Source organism: Periplaneta americana, chromosome 16, assembly GCF_040183065.1.
Source record: "Periplaneta americana isolate PAMFEO1 chromosome 16, P.americana_PAMFEO1_priV1, whole genome shotgun sequence".
Taxonomy (NCBI): Eukaryota; Metazoa; Arthropoda; class Insecta; order Blattodea; family Blattidae; genus Periplaneta; species Periplaneta americana.
Window position 1 is genome coordinate 20695807 of NC_091132.1, and position 21234 is coordinate 20717040.

The following is a 21234-nucleotide window of genomic DNA, read 5'->3' on the forward strand; positions in this document are numbered from 1 at the left end:
AGACTAATAATAATAAAATAATAATAATAATAATAAAAATAAAATAATAATAATAATAAAATAATAATATTACAATAACAATAAAAAAATAATAATAAAATAATAATATAATAATAATAACAACAATATAATAATAATAAAATAATAATAATATAATAATAAAATAATAACAATATAATAATAAAATAATAACAATATAATAATAATAAAATGATAACAATATAATAATAAAATAATAATATATTAATAATAATAAAATAATATAATAATAATAATAATAATAATAATAATAATAATAATAATAATAATAATAATAATAGTCTACACTGCGGAATATCAATATCAACATTATTTGTGGTATTGTACCGATTAGTTGAACATGCTGTTCGGGTAAAGGGAGTTGTCAAATTTTGTGCAGTTCCCCAGGCGAATACGCAAGTTAAATTCTACAAATGGGTGAGCAAAAAAACAAAAGAATACTTACTTACTTACAAATGGCTTTTAAGGAACCCGAAGGTTCATTGCCGCCCTCACATAAGCCCGCCATCGGTCCCTATCCTGTGCAAGATTAATCCAGTCTCTATTATCATACCCCACCTCCCTCAAATCCATTTTAATATTATCCTCCCATCTACGTATCGGCCTCCCTAAAGGTCTTTTTCCCTCCGGTCTCCCAACTAACACTCTATATGCATTTCTGGATTCGCCCATACGTGCTACATGCCCTGCCCATCTCAAACGTCTGGATTTAATGTTCCTAATTATGTCAGGTGAAGAATACAATGCGTGCAGTTCTGTGTTGTGTAACTTTCTCCATTCTCCTGTAACTTCATCCCGCTTAGCCCCAAATATTTTCCTAAGCACCTTATTCTCAAACACCCTTAACCTATGTTCCTCTCTCAGAGTGAGAGTCCAAGTTTCACAACCATACAGAAGAACCGGTAATATAACTGTTTTCTAAATTCTAACTTTCAGATTTTTTGACAGCAGACTGGATGATAAGAGCTTCTCAACCGAATAATAACACGCATTTCCCATATTTATTCTGCGTTTAATTTCCTCCCGAGTGTTATTTATATTTGTTACTGTTGCTCCAAGATATTTGAATTTTTCCACCTCTTCGAAGGATAAATCTCCAATTTTTATATTTCCATTTCGTACAATATTCTGGTCATGAGACATAATCATATACTTTGTCTTTTCGGGATTTACTTCCAAACCTATCTCTTTACTTGCTTCAAGTAAAATTTCCGTGTTTTCCCTAACCGTTTGTGTATTTTCTCCTAACATATTCACGTCATCTGCATAGACAAGAAGCTGATGTAACCCGTTCAATTCCAAACCCTGCCCGTTATCCTGAACTTTCCTAATGGCATATTCTAGAGCGAAGTTAAAAAGTAAAGGTGATAGTGCATCTCCCTGCTTCACCCCGCAGTGAATTGGAAAAGGATCAGATAGAAACTGACCTATACGGACTCTGCTGTATACAAAAGAATACTAGCATTTGTTTTGTGTGTGTAGAAAATGATTCGCAATAAGGACCCGAAGTTTAATTTTCATTCATCTCAAAACTCATTTTTATGACATATCCCTTTACTCAACATCGAATTTATATCTGCCATGTTCTGCCAGATATTCAATGTCTTTCGTAAGTAACTAATCGCTCGAAATATTTACGGACAAGGATGATGTTTGAACATGTTAAAATATATCCTTGACGATAAAAAATTATTTATTTTCCTAGTGTCATAGCTACAATCAATCTAATCACAAATGTGCCTGCTAGAAAGCGCCACTTTTCCATGCGTAATGTACATTTGCTGTTGGTATGCCTGGTGACTTGGCATTCAATGCATCGACACATTGTTGGCGTGGAATAGCCGACAAAATGCCGAGCAGGCGTTTAACCTGCTAGAAAGAAGAAAAATAGCTGAACTAACATACAAAATAGTGAAATGGATAGTAAGGGATAGTCGCCCGTACAATATTATTTGCGTATGAGGGACTAAAGCATGTTTTAAGGGAAGCCATTTGTAGTATGCCTCCCTCGTATCATCTTCAATCTAGAGATCTAGAGACGTTGTAGGCCTAACTAGGCGAATTGGCACATTTTACGACAATGAAAGATCAAAATTATTACATGAACTAAAATACATGGAATATATTGGCCTAACAGGGGATTTCTGGATTTCAATAGCGAATCAAAGTTATTTGGGTGTTAGAGCACATTGGACTGATTCGAACTGGGAATTTTGCAGTGCCACATTACAAATATATAGCGAAAAAATTACTTTGTGTTCCAGCTGCTTCAGTCCCCTGCTAACGAGTGTTTAGTGTTACCAAACGTAGAGCGGCACTTAATTCGGAGCATGTGAATGCACTCACATGTTTAAAATCATGGATGAAACAGTTTTAACTAGCGAGTCTTGATACTTTTATTAATTTTTGTCTAAAAAATCCCCGAAAAAATTGATACAATAAATTATAAGCTTACATAATAAATAATACGTTAGTAAATAACTAAAATAATATTGTTTTGTAATGTAACGATATAGTATATACAGATGTACAACATTTTATACTTATTGCTTATCACCGAACACAAATTAAATTTAACAATAATTGTGTATTACAGTAAATTAATCTCTGATTGAGGTTCTGGCTGATATGTATCTCTATTATCAGGCAGTACATCTCACTTGACGATATGTGTCGGAGGAAGAACAATAGTTTGTATGCATCTGAAGTCTGATCAGTGTAACATGTAGCTAATCGGCGATGTATGCAATGGAGGGAGAAAAGACCTGGCCACCCTACCCTATTATCTCCGGGGCTAGTTGTCTTGTAAGTGGTGGCTTGCTGGTATCACTTGTGAGGTTCAGACCTGTCTTCGGACAGTTGACTCAACAACTAAAACAGTATATTAGAGTCAAAATACTCGAAGTCAATAAAAAATGACAATGAACCACAAACAGGATGAAAATTGACTGGGATTGGATGTCAGGAGGAACAAAACGTAAAATTTAACATTGCTCTATTGAATAACACTATACAGTATGCACAGTTTATTTCTGATTCTTTATGCAATGATTTAACTTTATAAATTGGCGTTGCACACGATACAGGCGGTTAATTGTATGGCCGGCATGCGGTTCAGTGTTGTTATTGGGAAGATGAAACAAGTGAATCATTCTTTGTCACGGCAATTGTTTGTTACAACAGGGCCGTGATTATTGTCTTGCCAGCTTACTGACTGTGACTCACAAGTTAAAATGCAAACACGATTTCTGCAGCTGTTACAATTTTTAATCTGACAAAACTGCTGACCATTTTCTTAAAAATAAGAAATTACGAAATCCTCTTCTCAAAATTATCTTTTTTTGCCATATCAAATGACGAATTCACCGATAAATGTTTGTGGTCTGTTTCCACTGTCCACCTATTCCATGCCATCATAATGGCTTGGCTTGGCTGTTGAGGGAAAGACCCGGGCGGGACTTAGGCGCACTTTGGTCCATTGTGCGCCCTATGCATATGTGTGATAATTGTGCAAATACAAGTGGCCTGGGTGGCATTCATGAATACGATGCTGACAGATAAACCATCCTGCTTCAGCCCCTGTTCGAGTCAGGTCCTGTAAGCTTCCACCGTATATCGTAGTAGTAGTAGTAGTAGTAGTAGTAGTAGTAGTAGTAGTAGTAGTAGTAGTAGTAGTAGTAGTAGTAGTAGGTTTATTTTGCCTGGCAGAGTTAAGGCCATGAGGCCTTCTCTTCCACTCAACCAGGTTTCAATAATATACATGAAATACAAAATTTGATTACAAAACAACACAAAAGAAAATACCTTAGAAATTACATAAAATATAGTAGGAAATTACAATAGAAAAGATCAGCTACATAATATAAAATTACAAATAGTCACGATCGATTATGTAATATATAAAATAAAGCAGAAAATTACACATAATCAAAATCAGTTACATAACATAAAGGGGAATATACACACTCACACACACACACAATTTATAAGACCTAAAATGCCCGAGATAAATACGACGATTAATTCACTTGAGATATATTATACAGTTAATATACTAATAGCAGAATACATGTGAGTTACAAGACATAAAATGTTGATTAGCAAATTCGTACTAAATGGCATACAAACACAAATGATTAAATCAAGATAATAAAAAAAAAAAGAAAAGAGAAAAAAAAAGAAGAGAGAGGAGAAAAAAATAACAACTTGGTCATTTAAGACTACTTAGAAACTCCCGCAAGAGTCTAGTTCTGTTCATTAAAAACATTTCTAAGTAGTGTGTACTTAAAAGATTTTAGACTCCGACTGCTCCTGATTTCCTGTGACAAGGAATTCCAGGAACGAGTTGTGTGTATTGTGAAGGAAGCAGAGTAGAGAGATGTTTGATGGAATGGAATTGATAGAACATGGTTATGCTGTGAACGTGTATCACGGTTGTGGTGGGATGCTAAAAGTGTGAAGCGAGGAACTAGGTAAATAGGTGTGTATATAGTCCATACTACGGAACGTCCATATGATAAAACGTCCATAAGGTCAAAATGTCCATATTGTCAAAATGTCCATACGGTGAAAATGTCCATGTACTAAATGTCCATACGACAGAAAGCCCATATGATAAAACGTCCGTTAGGTCAAAATGTCCATAGTGTCAAACGTGCATAATGTCCAAGTTCAAAGGAAAATTCTGCTTGAATAGAACACAATAAATTTTATTCCATAACTCGTACAAATAAGTTATTAATCATCGGGAACCGGAGCCCCACTTTTAAGATGGTAACTAATACTTTTAAGATTTAAGAGAATTTATCCTTTTTCTTTGTACCTGTTGTAGTTTCTCACAATCTGGAGAATTTGTCTTCGATTCGTCAAATACATTTCATTCCCGGCTCTTTAATTTCTGTATGCCTCACTCTTGCTGCAATATTTGTGTCCAAATTCCATTTTCTTCGCGCTTTAGGCACTGTGTAAATCGCCAAGTGGATGATGTACAGCCATCACGCGTTGAAGAAGATTGTGCCAGTCTTCTACCGCGTTGTTTGCGAGCTGCATGCTTTCAGGCTTGGGAGGTTCATGTTCCTGTATCGCCAATATATTTTTGTCCTATCTCTATTAAAGTCATGATGTTGGTACAGGTATCCACGAAAAGAAAGAAGCGGCTTACCCTTCTGTGATGGCACTAACTGAGGATTTCGTTCCGCCTTTAAAAAATTCAGTTCTGATTAGTTCTGCATTTGAAAAATTTTACATAGGTTACTATAACTACCATGGACAATGGATATAGTGTACATTATAGAGCTATGGACATTATGACTCTGGACATCAGAGTGAAGAGGACATTATAGAACTATGGACATTTTGACTCTGGACGATTTAACATGGACATTATTCCATGGAAATTTTGACGTATGGACATTATAATCCTGGACTTTATGTCTGGTAACCTCCTGTAACGCTGACGAGCAGTCTGATAAAGCCACAGGGACCCGGAGCTCCAAGGCCTTCCTATAACAGCATTGAAAAGCCATATTCCTCGGCGCAGAGACTACAACGTGTTCATAATATGTGCGTCCGTTTCGTCTGCAATATTCGCCGGGCTGATCACGTAACACCATCCCTCGAAATGTTGTCCTGGCTCCGTCTAGAAGATCGTAGGAAAATCCACTGTCTTTCTCTTCTCTTTCACATATTGCATTTCTCCACTCCTGTCTATCTTGCGTCTCGTTTTCAAAATTTATCCACCCATCATAACCTAGACACGCGATCACAAACTCCTCAATATTATCCATTCCCTCCCACCGAACATCCTCATATTCATCTTCTTTCACTGTGGCTGTTCCTCGACTTTGGAATTCCCTACCGAGTAATGTCAGGGACTGTCAGACATCAAATCAATTTAAGAATAGGCTAACGAGATATTTATCTAACAATTATTGTCAACAATAATAGCTGTTTCAGGTTTATCAATGTTTAATGGTTATATATATCACAGATAAATATCTAAATTATCTCATTATTATTATTATTATTATTATTAGTACTATTAATATTATTATTATTATTATTATTATTATCATCATCATTATTGTTATAACTATTTCTTACCAATGTTTATTATTGTCACACTAACATTAGTTATCCAGTTTTCATTATTTACTTTCATGTTGTTTTATGATCTAGATATTAATGTAATAACTATGTAAGCAAATGTATTTAATTAGAATTAGAGTCTGGCTGGGCGGAAGAGAAGGCCTACTGGCCTTAGCTCTGCCAGATTAAATAAATAAATTATTATTATTATTATTATTATTATTATTATTATTATTATTATTATTATTATTATTAAAACTTCAACTCAGCCTATTTTTACTATTATAGATGATAGATGAGACCCTGAGAAAAAACCTTCTGCAACATCTGTTTTGTCCACCACAAATTCCATCATGACCTGGCCGCGAAGCGAACCTGATCGTCTGGTTGGGTAACACTTGAACGACAGACACGCCATGTCATCATATGACTTCACAGCTGATCCTGTTCAGTTTCATGTGGATCTTGTCTTTATTGAAACTTACAATTAAATGGAATGTGGTAATTAAAGATGAGGGATTTGTGCAGTTTGTCGTCAGGTTGCGTGTGCATAGACGTTATACAGCTGTATGCACAGTGCCTGTGTTGACTTCCGACGTAAACGAACCACGCGAAGAGTACAGCCTAAAAATGACAAATGCAACGCTCCGTTAAGGTCTAGCAGATGACAATATACAAATATGAGGAATATGTAGAAACATTAATATAGTTAGAAGAAGAAACTTGCCTTTATGATTCATCCATAGCTTCAGAGCCATCACAAGCCGAATTGCACTGCACTACTAACATTCTTAAATTATTTATCGAATGTCAAACGCCGTCGTCGATCACTCAAACAGTTTTTCAACTTTTTCAACCGAGAAAAGCTTCTTTCAACGTCACAGGACGTTAACAGTGCATATGTCAAGTATACTATCCCATCGTCTCATGATTTTGCATTATTCAGCATGTTACAAATTGTTAAATAGCTCTTATTTTTCTGTTATTCTCTGTGTGCAAGGTCCTGGAGGTCCTTTCTTGATTTTTTCTGACACTTCTTTTATTATTGCTATTTACGGAGAGTTGTCTGATTCGGAACGCGCTGCTTGTTATATTTTTCCAAAAATCCTCGAACGGAATATTTGCTTTAATCATCATCGCACATAAATCCTTAGCAAATTCTGATTTTGTATTTGATACTAATTTTGATGTTGAGGAAATCACCACCTTTAAAGCGCGTGCAATATTGTTTTTATGTTTTCTGCTGTTACAATGTCTTTCTACGTAATACTTCCTACATAATATTGTAATTTCATGCTCACATATTGTACATACAATTCTGTTTGCTTGGATGCGCAACATATCACTGCTGTATCTCCGCAACGAAGTATTTAATTTCACATTCTTTGTTTGCTTAGTTTCCGTCATTGTAGGTAACTACTGATCACTACGTCCGCTCACCACTGCAGTGCATTGGACTATGAAGGCCTGTGTTCGTTTCATGTTGTTATGATAAGACGGCAAGTAGGCAAATGGATAGCGTCTAGTTGCATTTCTTTTGGTTGCACTCGTCGTAGTCGTTCACCTGTCTGTCCACCTATGCTCGCTGTCGAGTCAACGTGTTTTTCGTGCTGCGCACAAACCCCTCATCTTTAGTGATAATAAATAAATCTTGCATTATATCAGAAAACATACTAATGCAGACTTTATTTGAAAAGACATAACATTTTAACAAAAACTACATTTACGGCTGATTGGACAGAAGTAGTTTTAATGTGTACCGGGTGTCCGTAAAGCCCCACACCATAGGACAAATCATAGTAGCCTATGTGTTTTATATTTGCTCCGTCAGGCTCCACGCATATCTGGTATGGCATTTTGAACAACAGCATCATCGACTCGTACATTTTCAACTGTCATATCTAGAGATGTTGGGCGATTGATTAATGACGGAAATTGACCGCCCTGTGTCTTTCATGCAAGACAGCTGCCCGTCATATTAAGCCACATCAGTGCTCAAGTGGTTGGACGATAAGTTTCCACGTTGGCTTGGTCACAGAGGTCCCATCGAATGGGCTCCACGCTCACCGGACTTGAATTCAGTGGACTATGCTTTCTGAGAATATGTTAAGTTACGAGTCTACAGCGTAAAAATTCGAGACATGGAACATCTCCAACAAAGAACGAGCATGAGTGCCATGATAAATAATTTGGTCTCGGTGCCGCGTTTTGAATAACATGCGATTCCGCCTCCAGACGTGTGGAGCTTGGTGAAGAACATAAGAACGTAAAACCGAAGTTCGCTTTGCGTTCCTTCAATCTTTCCCCTTTCTTACGTTCGGCGACTTTCTCCTTAGTTCCTCTTCTCCTGTGCCTTTATGCGTTAGCTGCATATAGGTACGGTCACACGTCGCTACTTTTGCAGCGATGCAGTACAAAAAACTGCGCAACTCTCGTACTGCGACGTATGAACAACGGTGCAACCCGAAAAGTAGCGGCTGCCGAACCTGCTGCCCGCTACTTTTCATGCTGAGCGCAGCTTAAAAGTAGCGACGTGTGAACAGGGTTTTCAGGGTTGCAGCCGCAGCATTTTTGATATCGGTTTTGTTGAAACTTTTGCTGCAGTTGCGACCAGTGTTGCCACCCACATGTGCCAATGATACTTTTATCGTTTGGATGTATTTTAATGTTAGATGTGATGAAAATAAATTATTTGTAACAGTTATTAAATGCACAACACAATCTGAGCATATTTGCTGACGATATAATTCACTTTTTTAATTTTCTGTAGCGTAGTTTCAAACAGGAGGGTTGCCAACATTGATTACGTGAATATGCTGTTGGTTATCATTTAAGTATATAGGCGTTTTTAAAAGCTTTATAGTAAAAATAATGTCATTTTCTGAATACTAGTTAGGACAGAAAAGCAAATAATAGATATGTAAGCTTTCGCATGAGTTTATTAATAATGCGAACATAACCACAAAATGTATACTGAGAAGTCAACACGGAGATGGGAACCTCCAGCATGACTGCAGCTGCAAAAGTAGCGCCTTGTGTGTGAACAGACTCGCAACCTCCAGTTGCAACTTTTGCTGCACTCGGGTTGCGCAGCACGAAAAGTAGCGTGCAGCGCGCTACTTTTTGCTTACGTGTGAACACGACACGCAACTTTCGCAGCTGCAGTACAAAAGCTGCGCAGCAAAAGTAGCGACGTGTGACCGTACCTTAAGAATGCCAGGCAGATATCTTGGGAAGTTACGCATTGTAATCTGTACAAGTACTTTTTGTTGTTATTAATATCACTAAACATTAATAAATATACGTATAATAAATTAAACATAATAACCTTTCAAAAACGCATATGTTCATAGAACCGACTGCTATTGAGAAATCAAGACATTACAAAATTCGTCTTATTCCACATGAAAAATTAAATACACTGTGATTAGTTTCATATACAGATTAGTGAATCAGCATCGTACATTACAGAGACTCGACAAATATGAACCGAACTTAGGGCTTTTTACCGATTACTTTAGTTTACATGCTTCACTTGTACGTATTGTTGGATACCTATGGAGTAGAGCGAAGTTTATATCTCATATTCATATTCTTTATTTGCCTGAATACAAGAGGCCTCGTCAATGTGATAATATAAAAAACAATGTGTCAATATTTAAAATATTAAAGGAGTAAAAAATAATAAAATTTAACTAAAATACTACATCATTTTCAAAAAATTCATTCATATTATAAAAGGGATTATTTTGTAGCCATCTCTTAGTCTGAAATTTAAATTGTGTTTCGTTAAGTGCCTTTATATTTGTTGGTATCTTATTATATACTTTTATTGCAGTAATTACATAGCTTGATGGTGTTTTTTGCAACCTGACATGTGGTACATTTAATTGATCATTATTTCTTGTTTCATAGCGATGCAGATCTACTATACTTGTATAATTAGTAATATTCTTGTTTACATACATTAAAAGTTCAAAAATATATAGATTGTAGACTGTTATAATCTTTTCATTTTTGAAAAGAGATCTACATGATAGTCTGGGTGGTGACATTGTTATAATACGAACTGCCTTTTTCTGCAGTAACAGAATGTTTGGAACGTCGGAACTATTTCCATATAAAAGTAATCCATATCTAATAACACTTTCAAATAGTGCATAGTAAACTTGTTTTAAATAATGTTTGGGAATCTTGTACATGATACTTCTCAAGAGATAAATTACTCTAGAAATTCTTTTGCATACATAACTGACATGGCTATTCGACCTTAGTTTAGGATCCAAATACATACCCAGCATCTTTACAGATTCATTTATCACATTATTTTGGGTTTGTTTCAAACTTAGAGTAAACACATGAGTTTTTTCATCATTAACAATATCGATATCCTCTCTCATGTTCGAACGCTAGTGTGGACTTTTTCGATATTGTGCATTTTCCACTGTACTGTGTAACCATGTGCTTTTTTGACGATTTATTTTCTTGTAAAATACTGAAATTTCATTTTTGTCTCTCTTATTATTATTAGAGGAACTGCACGTAACCGAACGTTGTCATTCCCCCCTCGTCTAGTTTTTGGGCATTAATGAACCAAACATATGAAGTTGACTTAATACCTCATGATATCGAAATCGGTTCAAGCATAACAGTTTATTAACATTTCCTTAAAATGATAATGGATGACGTGGCTGTTTGTAACACAGACTGGGCTTTGAGAAAGATTTTCTTATATCGACTCAAAATACAGGGACATCATTTTATTTTTACTTCAATTTTTATTGTACCTGAGTTTTTTAATGTACTTCACTCCCACCCCTTCTACTAAGGAAGTTCCAACTGTTCTCCAGACAGAATCAAGGCTGCATATAGTAAACAGCACTGAGTTAGTGAGTACAGTACGTTCCAGAAATATGTTCGCGTTTTCCAGTGACGAAAGAGCTTTCAATATTGAACCATATTTTCGCACAGGTACTGTCCGTTTGCCTACGTCGCATTCCGATTTCCCCCACCTGCTTCTGCACGCCCCTCTGTAAAAGCTGGGCTGTCTTAGCTCTTTTCTGAAAAGATTAATTTCTGTTAGGAATTGGACGTTTACTAATATTATACAACTGTTTAAAATAACTTAAATAAAAGGGCCTCGTTAAGTAATTAACTGTCACGTGATTTCCCCCCTTTCTACGATCCTGCAGCATAACCACTTGGACGGACAGTAGATAGTATGTCTGAGTAATTTTATCTTTTCGAATCGGTCAGAAGTGAAGACTGAATTTACAGTACGTAAGGTCTCTTTTATAGAGTAGGTATAGAATTGTTTCAACATGAGTTACTAGTACGAAGGACGAAACTGGCAATTAGAATAGTCTATAGTTCGATAATATGCACAAAAGAACTGAAGCCTGTATCGAAATGAATGGCCACCATTTTCAAAAATGTGTTTAAATATCCATATTATGATTGTTTTTCAATTGAACTTCATTCTCTAAATTGTACGCTAATGTGCTGTAGACAGTATAATATACACTGCGTAATGAATACGTTCGCATGGATGACTCAGTACGTGAGTAAAAACACTTATTCTTAATACAGTACTGCATTTTGATTAAACAAAAACCTAATGAAAATTATCGAACTCAAAATTGCGATATTTCCTAGTTTACGTAAATGGATGAACTACTTTTTTTCCCATCTATACCTAGTGAAGTGATGTGTTTGTGTTTTACGCCAGTATCATCGAACTCCAGTCGTTGAAGGGGGTAGCGAACGGTGTTTCCGGTTCTCTAAATGTATAGACAGGTTAATATTAAAAATGTTAGAAAAAATAAAATGATGTCCCTGTATATGTAACGCTAAATTTTTACATTACACAACGCAACAATCAACATTAATGAAGGATGAACATACATTGGACACACTGTATATGCTGACCATGCAGTTTGTGCATTATCCAAACAGAAGATATTTTCAGTCAAGTTGAATTGCTGGATTGAATCCAGAAATGTGTCCTTTAGTCTCGGGTTGTTGAAGAATTTGAGTGGAAAGAAGTGAGTAGACCAAGCCCCTTGCTTCTTTGCGAACGATTGAAAATAAACGAATGTATGCACTTTTACAAGGAACAGAATTACAGCATGAAGTGAGATGTTGAAACACGAGGCCAGTGTTTCGGATCTTGAGTATATACGGACCTTCACCGAGCTCAAATAATTTAGATCTGAAGGGAATTTATGTATAGTTCTGATCAAAAGAATTGAAGCCATTCTAAGAACATATGCTTTCGACATTTTTCTTTCTCGTAAAGTACAGGAAGGAAGTACTTATTTGTGATGCTATATAAATTTATTTCAACATTTTCACATGAATAAACGATTTTAGCATATCTGAAAAAAGTGGTTTCGGGCACTATCTGTTTATCACTCTGTGCGGCATCCAACGTGTACAGTTATTTCTTATACTCTATTGCACAGATTTTGCTACTCAATATCTAAGACAAATGCAGACAGAGGCATACACATGGAGAAATATATGGAGAAAATCAGACAGACATAAGGACTAAGATAAAAAGCACAAGCAGATATACACTGAGACAGACAAATTCACACGGACAGGCACTGGAACAGTGAGATGGCAAACACAGGCCGAGGCAGACTGGGTCAAACAGACAGACAGACAAAGATAGGGACATGAACTTAGTAAAAAGAAAGACGCAAAACCAAGACAGATCTTAAGACTAACAGAAGAATATTTGGCAGTACGCAGGATTTAGCAACATCTAATTACTTGCGATTATGACAAAAACAGTGTAACTAATGTGAACTGGCAGGAAGCCACATAGACGTACAAGACGTGTTTTAAAAGTTACAGGGTAACCTACCGTTATAAAACTATGTCATACGTGTTTGAATACTCTAATAATTGACACACACTTTATTGTATGTAACTTAATGAAATATTTAACAAACAGCATATTATGCACATCAACTCATCATGGCAACTATTGTGAAGTGCATAATGAATTCTTTGAAATCTTGAACAGTTGCCAAACAACAAATGTGTCTTCAACGCACATAGCGTAGAAGAGATAGGCCTACTGTAATGACTGCAAAAGTATAGGCCATGTTCATTTGTTTTAAGTTGGAATAAGATTTTAGGTTGTACAAGAGCACCGTTAGCAGATTTCTGTTACCGACGGAAATAGACGAAATTTAAACATTGAATAGTTAGCTTTTAATTTGAGAATATTGTAGTTTATACTTAGCTATTAAAGAAATAAATAAATGACTAGATAAATAAATGAGTGAGTGAGTAGATAAATAAATGAGTGAGTGAATAAATAAATGAGTGACTGACTAAACAAATGAATGAATGAATGAATGAATAAATAAATAAATGAGTGAGTGAGTCAGTGAATACATAAATAAATGAGTAAGTGAACGGATAAAGAAATGAGTGAATAGATAAATAAATGAGTGAATGAATAGATAAATAAAAAAATTACTGAGTGAATAGATAAATAAATAAATTACTGAGTGAATAAATAAATAAATCAGTGAGTGAATAAATAAATCAGTGAGTGAATAAATAAATACATGAGTGAGTAGATAGATAAATGAGTAGATAAATAAATGACTGACTAAATAAATAAATGAGTGAATGAATAAATAAATAAATGAGTGAGTGAATAGATAAAGAAATGAGTGAATAGATAAATAAATGAGTGAATCAATAGATAAATAAATGAGTGAATGAATAGATAAATAAAAAATTACTGAGAGAATAGATAGATAAATAAATAAATAAATAAATAAATTACTGAGTGAATAAATAAATAAATCAGTGAGTGAATAAATAAATACATGAGTGAGTAGATAGATAAATGAGTAGATAAATAAATGAGTGACTGACTAAATAAATAAATGAATGAATCAATAGGTAAATAAATGAGTGAGTGAATAGATAAACAAAAAATTACTGAGTGAATAGAAAAATAAAAAAAAATTACTAAGTGAACAGATAGACAAATAAATAAATAAATTACTAAGTGAATAAATAAATAAGTGAGTGTGTAGATAGATAAATGAGTGAGTAGATAAATAAATGAGTGAGTAGATAAATAAATGAGTGATTGATTAAATAAATAAATGAGTAATAAATAAATAAATAAATAAATAAATGAGTGAATACATAAATGAGTGAGTGAATAGAAAAATGAGTGAATCAATAGGTAAATAAATGAGTGAATAGATAAATAACAAATTACTGAGTAAATAGAAAAATAAAAAAAAATACTGAGTGAATAAATAAGTAGGCTATATAAATTACTGAGTGAGTAAATAAATAAATCAATCAATCAATCAATCAGTGAGTGAATAAATGAATAAATGAGTGAGTAGATAAATAAATGAGTGATTGATTAAATAAATAAATGAGTAATAAATAAATAAATGAGTAATAAATAAATAAATGTGTGAATACATAAATGAGTGAGTGAATAAAGAAATGAGTGAATAGAAAAATGAGTGAATCAATAGGTAAATAAATGAGTGAATAGATAAAGAACAAATTACTGAGTGAATAGAAAAATAAAAAAAAATACTGAGTGAATAAATATAGGCTATATAAATTACTGAGTGAGTAAATAAATAAATAAATCAATCAATCAGTGAGTGAATAAATAAATAAATGAGTGAGTAGACAGATAAATGAGTGAGTATATAGATAAATGAGTGCCTACATACATAAATACATAGATAGACACATAGATAAATAAATAAAATAAATAAATAAGTAAACAGGTAAATAAATAAACAAATAAATAATAAATAAATAAATAATTAATTAATAACAACAATTCAGGTTGTCAGACGACGACAGAAAACAAAAGATGTGAGAATAGGTGAATAAGATGTATAAGTGAATACTCTTTCAAATTTAACCATCATAATATAGGGTTGTCATATGAAATTTCAAAGGGGATGAGGGGTTGAAACCTAAAATGCAATTAACAGTGGTTTTTTAAACTTGCTCCTAAATATCTAAATTTGCGTTTCTTTGTTTAAAATGAATTTAATTGAAATAAACAGTGTAGTTACGTATATTGACTGGGAAGTCTTAAAATGAAAGCCCTGTACTTTTCTCAGCATAAACGCAACATGAGAAAATACGTACGGGTTTAATGATGCTTTTCTTCTTATTTGCGTGAACAGTGTGTGATCTAACTTCAATATCTTCTGTACACGATAGTTCAAGAAAAGTACAACACGAATACCGTTACGAACATGCAACAGTACTGAGAATTATGACATTGACATTGTTTTGCATTCAAATCCCTGTGGACGTGATGTTTACTTACGTTTGCAGCGCAGTATTTATAATTTTATTCGACCTCAACCGTCCTCTGCACCACTACGGGTAGAATTGAAGACGGTGAAGTTACTACATTTTCCGCGCATTACTAATAAAGGGGACCCTGCCAACGTTACACCAGGCTTGTATTAATTATGATTACGGCAGAAATTTGGAGTTGTGGAAGGGGAAACGGGAGTAACCACTAAGTCCTTTTCCAAAAAAATCATTTTCCACCGCAAAATCGCTTGGATTCCGGGAGTTGAATTCAGAGTTCGGAGTAAAAATCTGACACACTAGTCGTTTACTTATAGTGTTAAAAAGTTATTAAAATCCTGTAAATGTAGATAATAAAAAAAAACTGATCTATATCAAAGAGTCGAAATGAGAGAAGATAGTTGTTATGGTGTATGGAAAATTCGAAAAATATTTGGTCCTGATGTTCGTTGTTTTTATTTTTTATTTATTTATTTATTTATTTATTTATTTATTATTATTTTTTGCCTCAGTGAGAGAACGTTTGGCTATTGAATTAATCTAGAGTTATTGTTATCTACTGTGCTGTGAGGTAGAAATTAATTTTTAAATTACATCACTGTATATTGGTACACTTTATTCATTTTCTGTAGTTCTCATACTAATGAAATGTTAACCAGTTACTGTCAGATGACACTAAAGTAAAACTATATAATAACTTTTTAATATGTATATTATTTTTGTGTTAGGGCTCAAATGAATATTCGTTATAAAAATACATTTACTACAAACATGGACACAAATCAGAAAAGTTTCGAGATATTTTAAGAGATATATATATATATATATATATATATATATATATATATATATATAAAAGGTAAAAGGTAAAGATATCCCCATAACATGCCATGAAGGCACTTGGGGGGCATGGAGGTAGAGCCCCATGCTTTCCATGACCTCGGCACTAGAATGAGGTCGTGTGGTCGGCACCATGCTCTGACCGCCTTTTACCCCCGGGAAAGACCCGGTACTCAATTTTATAGAAGGATGAGTGAACCTTGGGGCCGTTCTGAAAGTTTGGCAACGAGAAAAAATCCTGTCACCACCTGGGATCGAACCCCGGACCTTCCAGTCCGTAGCCAGTTGCTCTACCAACTGAGCTACCCGGCCGCCATATATATATTTGAAAATTTCACAACTCTAAGTTAAATGGTTTCTAAAAGAAGTGTACCAATAGAATGAAAAATACAACTTTCGGGGAGAAATAAGTCGAAATTAATGTAGCAGATAACAACCAGTCTAGTTTAATTCCATAGCCGAAAGTTCCTTTATTCAGCACACACATTTGAAAAAGCTACGATCATCAGAAACAAAATTATGGTAAACTGATTTCAGCCATTTTACATGTATAACATAACAACTATCTCATCCTAAGGAGTTACATATTCTTCTGAGTCCTGGGAGTACACGAGTAGTATACTATACTATACTTCATATATGATTATGATATAAGACGTATGTGCAGAGACCCGAAGTATAGTATAATATACCAGCAATTGTGCTCTAACTGTAACCTGCAGAATTTTTTCAGCATTTTCCCTCATGTCAGTGACTTTTTTTGAAGTGTTGACTTTTATTGAAGTTTAAAAATAAAACAACAAATGTCTCAGGACTTAGGACGGTATAACTTTCACTATGTTTTATAAATTTTATTCCTCCATATCGTTAAGCTCTATTTTGATGAAATTTTATACGCTTAATGTCTGAAAATTGCTCTTCATTGTAACATAAAATATTTGCTTGCATAATATATTTTTAGAATAGTGATTCTTTTTTTCGATTTGTACCAAACTGCTGTTAAAAATTACCCTCAAGATTCTTAATATTCTTTTAGTTATTATTTTTTTCCTTAAAGGTAACATTCACATTTAACAAGTCCTAGGTCAATGGTTAGAATATCCGCACTGCAAGAGTAGAAAAAGAGTTTTTCCTCATATCCTTCTGAGTTCTGAGACATTTGTTGTTTTATGTTTGAAGTTCAATGTAATTCTACACTTCAAAGAAAGGTCACTGAAATGAGGAAAAATGCTACAAAAATTCTCTCATATCCTTCTGAGATATTTGTTGTTTTATGTTTGAAGTTCAATGTAATTCTACACTTCAAAGAAAGGTCACTGAAATGAGGAAAAATGCTACAAACATTCTCTCATATCCTTCTGAGATATTTGTTGTTTTATGTTTGAAGTTCAATGTAATTCTACACTTCAAAGAAAGGTCACTAAAATGAGGAAAAATGCTACAAAAATTCTCTCATGTCCTTCTGAGATATTTGTTCTTCTATGTTTGAAGTTCAATGTAATTCTACACTTCAAAGAAAGGTCACTGAAATGAGGAAAAATGCTAAAAAAAATTCTCTCATATCCTTAAGAGATATTTGTTGTTTTATGTTTGAAGTTCAATGTAATTCTACACTTCAAAGAAAGGTCACTAAAATGAGGAAAAATGCTAAAAAAATCCCTCATATTCTTCTGAGTTCTGAGACATTTGTTGTTTTATGTTTGAAGTTCAATGTAATTCTACACTTCAAAGAAAGGTCACTAAAATGAGGAAAAATGCTAAAAAAATTCTCTCATATCCTTCTGAGTTCTGAGATATTTGTTGTTTTATTTTTGAAGTTCAATGTAATTCTACATTCCAAAGAAAGGTCACTGAAATGAGGAAAAATGGTAAAAAAAATTCTCTCATACCCTTCTGAGTTCTGAGAAATTTGTTGTTTTATTTCTGAAGTTCAATGTAATTCTACACTCCAAAGAAAGGTCACTGAAAATAGGAAAAATGGTAAAAAAAAATTTCTCATACCCTTCTGAGTTCTGAGACATTTGTTGTTTTATTTTTGAAGTTCAGTGTAATTCTACACTTCAAAGAAAGATCACTGAAATGAAGGAAAATGCTAAAAAAATTCTCTCATGCCCTTCTGAGTTCTGAGACATTTGTTGTTTTATTTTTGAAGTTCAATGTAATTCTACACTCCAAAGAAAGGTCACTGAAATGAGGAAAAATGCTAAAAAGAGTTCTCTCATATTCTTCTGAGTTCTGAGACATTTGTTGTTTTATTTTCGAAGTTCAATGTAATTCTACACTCCAAAGAAAGGTCACTGAAATGAGGAAAAATGCTAAAAAGAGTTCTCTCATATTCTTCTGAGTTCTGAGACATTTGTTGTTTTATTTTTGAAGTTCAATGTAATTCTACACTCCAAAGAAAGGTCACTGAAGTGAGGAAAAATGCTAAAAAGAGTTCTCTCATATTCTTCTGAGTTCTGAGACATTTGTTGTTTTATTTTTGAAGTTCAATGTAATTCTACATTCCAAAGAAAGGTCACTGAAATGAGGAAAAATGGTAAAAAAAATTCTCTCATATTCTTCTGAGTTCTGAGACATTTGTTGTTTTATTTTTGAAGTTCAATGTAATTCTACACTCCAAAGAAAGGTCACTGAAATGAGGAAAAATGCTAAAAAGAGTTCTCTCATATTCTTCTGAGTTCTGAGACATTTGTCGTTTTATTTTTGAAGTTCAATGTAATTCTACACTCCAAAGAAAGGTCACTGAAATGAGGAAAAATGCTAAAAAGAGTTCTCTCATATTCTTCTGAGTTCTGAGACATTTGTTGTTTTATTTTTGAAGTTCAATGTAATTCTACACTCCAAAGAAAGGTCACTGAAATGAGGAAAAATGCTAGAAAGAGTTCTCTCATATTCTTCTGAGTTCTGAGACATTTGTTGTTTTATTTTTGAAGTTCAATGTAATTCTACACTCCAAAGAAAGGTCACTGAAATGAAGAAAAATGCTAAAAAGAGTTCTCTCATATTCTTCTGAGTTCTGAGACATTTGTTGTTTTATTTTTGAAGTTCAGTGTAATTGTACACTTCAAAGAAAGGTCACTGAAATGAGGAAAAATGCTAAAAAAATTCTCTCATATTCTTCTGAGTTGAGACAGTTGTTTTATTTTTGAAGTTCAGTGTAATTCTACACTTCAAAGAAAGGTCACTGAAATGAGGAAAAATGCTAAAAAAATTCTCTCATATCCTTCTGAGTTCTGAGACATTTGTTGTTTTATTTTTGAAGTTCAATGTAATTCTACACTCCAAAGAAAGGTCACTGAAATGAGGAAAAATTCTAAAAAGAGTTCTCTCATATTCTTCTGAGTTCTGAGACATTTGTTGTTTTATTTTTGAAGTTCAGTGTAATTCTACACTTCAAAGAAAGATCACTGAAATGAGGAAAAATGCTAGAAAAATTCTCCAGGTTACAGTTAGGGCACAAATGCAGATATATTATACTATACTTGCAGTCACTGTACATACATTTTATGTCATAATCATAAATATGAAATATGATACAGTACACTATATTTACAGAACTTAGGAGGATATATTTAAATATTTAAAAAAAATTTCATTGAAACTTATCTTAAAATTTTGAATGCAAATATCAGAATTTTGCAACAAACATTTTTAAAGAATGTGCAGGAGTAAAAATTCAAAGAGATTTTGAATTTATCTTAAAAATGACTGAGAATTACTGTATACTGGTACTATTTCCAAAATTTTGGCCTCAAATTTAAAAAAAAAAAAAACTAACCTCGAATTTAAGGTGTTGCAGAAATAACATTTCTAAATACAAAAAATGAAAAATGTGCATCAATTAGGGCAAAAATATCATATTATACTATCCTCTCCCCTTAAATAATAATAATAAAAAAAAAACAGAAGTTCGCAAGTTGACCACAGCGCTAGTATAGCATCATTAGCAGCCTCGCTTCCTGGTCGGCATCTGCCGTCTTGTTTCTTGGCGCTGGCATTGGCAATGGCTACCCAACTCACTGCCCAGCTAAGAGAACTCTGCTAAAACTTTCATCAGCGCTTCACTAGTAGCAGCAAAATGGGGTTATATTTAGCCTCTTGGCCATAGAGCGGCTCGCATAGCTTTAAGCACAAGCCCTTATGGGCTATGCGTAATCATTGCAAAGCAACGAAAATCTTTTGGGAGTAGTAGGACGGTAGTAAACGCAGGCTTGCAACCTGCAGTATATAGTCGAGTTACCATGGTGATCAGACGTGTTTATTTCCAAATTGCTGTGTTTTCGTTGCTGCATGTGCTGACAACGTGAAGATCACATAGCGTTCTTTAATCGTTGCCAAGTTTAATAATTTGTAAGCCTCTACATGACAACGCTTTTTAAATTATTTTGGGAATTTGGAAATTTGCTTCCAAATATGTAACCATACATCCTTCTGTTTATAATCGATTTTTGTGTTAAATCACGGAGTGCTGCGGTTCAAAGTGATTGTTTTAAGTCTTTTTCAAATGGAAAATAAACGGCGGCTGATGTGTGTATAACAGGATGGGTGTGTGTGTGTTTGCTAGCTGGCAGAGTCGTCTAACGCCCTCACAATTTCCTTGCTTATATCTCGAGGCAGAATCAAGACAGTTTATGCTTATGTTACTATTACGCAAAACCGTATCCGATTCGGTGAAGTTCAGTAGATTTTTTGTCAGAAGAAGTCGCCCAAGGGGATTTATTTTCATGTAAACCTATGAACTCCACTTATCTGAAAGGATTACGTGACATTCTGTAACAAGTTTAGTGAACAAAAACAACGCTTAAACACTAATACGATGTTTACAAAGTCATTTAAATAATTTTTTAAATAAATCTAATGTACTTTTTAATTTCATTAATAATTAATTTCCACTTAAACTTATGAACTTCATTCATCTGAAAGGAT

The 21234-nt window shown here is 33.8% G+C and overlaps 2 protein-coding genes across 10 annotated transcripts in view; one reads left to right on the top strand and one right to left on the bottom strand.

Moving 5' to 3' along the window:
- Positions 1–21234, bottom strand: part of MICU1 (Mitochondrial calcium uptake 1) — a 343655-nt gene that overhangs the window by 203827 nt on the left and 118594 nt on the right. The window contains exon 1 of one of the 2 annotated variants that reach the window (XM_069849136.1): positions 15292–15402. The exons of the other annotated variant lie outside the window; for it this stretch is intronic. The gene's annotated coding sequence lies outside the window, so the exon portion shown is untranslated. Of the gene's footprint in view, positions 1–15291; positions 15403–21234 lie in introns of those variants that run through there. 2 annotated transcript variants of the gene reach the window in all.
- The window catches only part of Zasp66 (PDZ_signaling and DUF4749 domain-containing protein Zasp66), a 175045-nt gene that overhangs the window by 16167 nt on the left and 137644 nt on the right, over positions 1–21234 (top strand). The window contains exon 1 of one of the 8 annotated variants that reach the window (XM_069849148.1): positions 20498–20658. The exons of the other annotated variants lie outside the window; for them this stretch is intronic. The gene's annotated coding sequence lies outside the window, so the exon portion shown is untranslated. Of the gene's footprint in view, positions 1–20497; positions 20659–21234 lie in introns of those variants that run through there. 8 annotated transcript variants of the gene reach the window in all.